The sequence below is a fragment of the Lycium barbarum genome, chromosome 11 (genome assembly GCF_019175385.1).
Source record: "Lycium barbarum isolate Lr01 chromosome 11, ASM1917538v2, whole genome shotgun sequence".
NCBI classification, from domain to species: Eukaryota; Viridiplantae; Streptophyta; class Magnoliopsida; order Solanales; family Solanaceae; genus Lycium; species Lycium barbarum.
Window position 1 is genome coordinate 102,199,776 of NC_083347.1, and position 4,789 is coordinate 102,204,564.

The window sequence follows — 4,789 nt, forward strand, 5'->3', positions numbered from 1 at the left end:
AGATCCTGGAGCATTCACCATTCCATGCACCATAGGGCAGCAGGATTTTGCCAAGGCTTTGTGTGATAACGGGGCTAGCATAAATCTTATGCTCCTTGAGATTTTCAAGAGATCAGGATTAGGGATACCAAGGCCAACTACCATGAGGTTGCAGATGACTGACAGATCGATAAAAAGGCCAGTAAGGGTAGCTGATGATGTGCTTGTTCAAATCGGGGAATTCCTATTACCGGCAGATTTCGTGATTCTTGACTGTGCTATTGATCAAGAAATTCCTATTATTCTGGGGAGACCTTTCCTTGCGATATGGAGGGCTCTTATGGATTCCGAGAAGAATGAAATCAAGTTCCGGGTGAACGATGAGGAGGTGACTTTTCACGCCAACAAGGGTATGAAATTACCTAGTCTTTATCAAAGTATTTCAGTCATTAATTCTGTTGATGTAGTGGATGAAGCGGTAGAATTCAAAATGGAGGAAGAATGCTTGGGTGAAGCATTATCGGCCATCTTGGTGAACTTTGATGCAGAAGAAATGGAGGGATATATTGAGACAGTGAATTCACTCACTGGTCTGGGATCTTACTCTTATGAGCCCAAGAAATTGTCTCTTGATTTAGAGAAACGAACAACTCCTCCAGCAAAACCATCAATTATTGAGCCACCGAAGTTGGAACTCAAGCAACTTCCATCCCATCTTAAATATGAGTTTCTTGGAGCAAATGCCACCCTCCTAGTTATTGTGTCATCACTTATGAATGAGGGCCAAACTCAAAGACTCATCGCAGTTTTGAGGAAGCATTTAAGTGCTTTGGGTTGGACTATTGCAGACATCCGGGGGATTCCCTCCGGAATTTATGAGCACCGAATTCAGTTGGAGGAGGAAAGTTCATCAAGTGTTGAGCATCAGAGAAGACTAAATCCACCGATGCAAGAGGTGGTAAAGAAAGAGATTATTAAGTAGCTAGATGCTGGGGTGGTTTACCCGATTGCCAACAGTCTATAGGTAAGTCCAGTCCAGTGTGTGCCAAAGAAAGGGGGCATCACCGTTGTCCCTAACTCTAAAAATGAGTTGATTCCGACAAGAACTGTCACTGGTTGGAGAGTGTGTATGGACTATCGGAAGCTGAACACTGCATCTTGCAAAGATTATTTCCCTATGCCTTTTATTGATCAAATGCTTGATCGGCTAGCTGGAAGGTCTTATTATTGTTTCTTGGATGGGTACTCAGGTTACAACCAAATCAACATTGCATTGGAAGACCAAGAAAAGACTACTTTCACTTGTCCCTATGGGACACTCGCTTTCAGCCGAATGCCATTTGGTCTTTGCAATGCCCCAACTACTTTCCAACGATGCATGATGTCCATATTCTCTGACATAGTTGAAAACGTTCTTGAAGTCTTCATGGATGACTTCTCTGTGGTGGGAGATTTATTCGATGAATGTTTAGACCATCTTGATCGGGTGCTACAAAGGTGTGAGGAGACAAATCTCGTTCTCAACTAGAAAAAGTGTGACTTTATGGTAAAGGAGGGAATTGTCCTTGGCCATAAGATTTCCGAAAGAGGGATTGAGGTTGATCAAGCCAAAATCGATGTGATTTCAAAACTCCCTCCACCCATTTTAGTAAAAGGGGTTCGGAGTTTCTTGGGGCACGCCGGATTCTATAGAAGATTTATCAAAGACTTCTCCAAAATTGAAAACCCAATGTGCAAACTCTTGGAAAAAGAGTCCAAATTCAATTTTGATAAGAAGTGCATCAAGGCTTTCGACGAGTTGAAGCTGAAATTAACCTCCGCACCTATTGTTGTGTCTCCGGATTGGTCGTTGCCCTTTGAATTAATGTGTGACGCCAGTGGTCTTGCAATTGGCACTATGCTTGGTCAGCGACTCAACAAAATCTTGTACCCAATTTATTATGCCAGCAAAACACTAAATGGGGCTCAACTGAACTATACCGTAACGGAGCAGGAACTACTTGCTATTGTTTATACCTTTGAAAAGTTTCGGGCTTATTTACTGGGTGCCAAGGTAGTGGTTCACACTGACCATGCTGCCCTACGCTACTTGATGGCTAAAAAGGATGCTAAGCCTCGGTTGATAAGATGGGTGTTGTTGCTACAAGAATTGGACTTTCAAGTCAAAGACCGAAAAGGGTCAGAAAATTAAGTAGCTGACCATCTCTCCAGACTTGAAGCACCAGGGAGACCGATTGATGTGTTGGATATTGATGACACTTTTCCAGATGAAAGAGTCTTGGCAATCTCCAATGATGTGGCACCATGGTATGCCGATATTGCCAATTATTTGGTAACTGGCATTGTTCCTGAAGATTTGAAGGCATATCAAAAGAAGAAATTCTTGAGAGATTGCCGACAGTATTATTGGGATGAGCCTTACTTATTCAGGACTTGTGCAGAAAATATGATCAGAAGATGTGTGGCTGAATTTGAGGTGATAGATATTTTGAGGGCTTGTCATGATTCTCCGGTTGGTGGGCATCACAGTGGAAATAGAACTGCAACCATGGTGCTAGAGTGTGGCTACTATTGGCCAGCCATATATCGTGATGCGAATATGTTGGCACGTTCTTGTGATAAATGCCAACGCCAGGGCACAATAGGTCGGAAGCATGAAACACCGATGAACTTTGTGCTTGAGGTGGAGCTCTTTGATATGTGCGGAATTGATTTTATGGGGCCCTTCGTGAGCTCATATGGCCTGAAATATATTCTTGTTGCGGTGGATTATGTCTCCAAGTGGGTGGAGGCGGTGGCCTTGCCTAACAATGATGGTAGGAGAGTCAATGCCTTTCTAAAAAAGAACATCTTTACTAGATTTGGCACTCCTACAACTATTATTAGTGATGGTGGTTCTCATTTCTGCAACAAACCATTTGCTGATCTTCTTGAAAAATATGGCATGCATCATAGGGTTGCCACTCCATATCATCCTCAGACGAGTGGTCAGCTTAAAGTCTCAAACAGCGAGATAAAAAGCATCTTGGCAAAAACGGTCAATGTGAATCGCACTGACTGGTCCAAAAAGTTGGATGATGCTCTATGGGCATATCGCACGGCATTCAAAACGCCTATTGGGACTTCACCGTATAAGTTGGTATTTGGGAAGGCATGTCATTTGCCTATTGAGCTTGAGCATAAGGCCCTTTGGGCATTGAAAAAGCTGAACATGGATTGGCATGAAGCAACAAAGCTGAGGTTGTATCAAATCAATGAGATGGATGAATTTAGGTACAATGCCTATGAAAGTGCAACACTGTACAAGGAAACGATGAAATACTCTCATGACTTGAAGATCCTCAAAAGGGATTTTCAGCCGAAGGACTTGGTCTTGTTGTACAATTCGCGCCTAAAGTTCTTTTCGGGCAAGCTAAAGTCTTGATGGCAGGTCCGTTTGAAATAGCAAGTGTTTCCCCGAAATAGGAGTGTCATTGAGGTGAAAACCGAAGATGGCACTCGAACTTTTAAAGTGAATGCACAAAGAGTAAAGCATTACCATTGGTGTATTGATGATGGTAAGGAGGTTGATAGGTATCGTTTGAAATACGGTTGCTGAACTGGAAATTTAGGTATCACGTCGAGCCGTGACGTTAAACCAAGCGCTATGTGGGAGGCAACCCACATTTACTGCTTTATAAGTAGTTTAAATTTTGTATTTCCTTTGTTTTCTTTTATGTTTTTGATGTTTGCTGATGTGGTAGGATTCTGAGGACTAAAAAGGCCAAAAAAAGGTAAGTGTTGAGTTTTCAAGGAAAGGACGCTCCACGTTACGGCCCGTAACTCATGTTACGGTTCGTATAATGGAGTGTAACGAGAGAAAAGAAAATGCAGAAATCACTGAAGGATGGAGGAAAAGTGTTACGGTCTGAGTTACGGACCTTCAATCATGTTACGGACCGTAACACATGAATGTAACCTTGACAACAATCTGGGCAATCACTGGAAAAATGGCACCTGTTACGCCAGGTAATACGGACCGTAACACGAGTTACGGTCCGTCGGCTGTAGGGCCATGTCATTAGTGAAAGCTGAAAACGGGGTCGTTTGGTTGACTGTAACACGAGTTACGACTCGTATCTCATGTTACGGTCCGTAACTCTAAGCGTAACGGTCGGGCATGTTTAAATAACATCCCCGACGGTTACCATTTCAAATTCAACCGATTTTTCAAAAAATTTTAACCCTCCCCTCTCTCCCTCATAACTTCCCTCATTCTCTCTTCATCTCCCCCTCACCATCTCTCTATATTTCTTTTACCATAGTGTTGTTATGTTTTTCTTTAATTTCGAGTTTCATTCAAGCATCGCTAATGATCAGGTATGACAGTGTGTTGACTCTCTCTTGTCTTTCATATAGCAATAATATTGGTATGATCTTCCACGAGTAAATTCGTATACAATGCCATGTTGTTGTGCTTTTCAATGCTTGTAAATCCCCATTGAATAATTGCGCGGGATTTAACAATGGTGGGGGGTTGGGTTTGGTATGGTTGCTGTTTGTGAGACTCGTGAGCACAAGAACATTGTCTCCCACTGAGTCGGAGGGCATACCGATTGAAAGGTTCATTCATGAAATTATTAAATTGGTTTGCCCACCAACTGTTCGATAAAAGGTTTCAAAGAAAACTTTGGTAAAACCGGGTGAAGTCTGAGTAACCCGAGGTATGTGAGGGTATCTAATGGTGTTTACACCATACCCAAGGAGCATAAAGTCGAAAATCTATGCCTCGTGCTTAAACGGGAAAATTTGGCAAAACTCTGCATCTGTG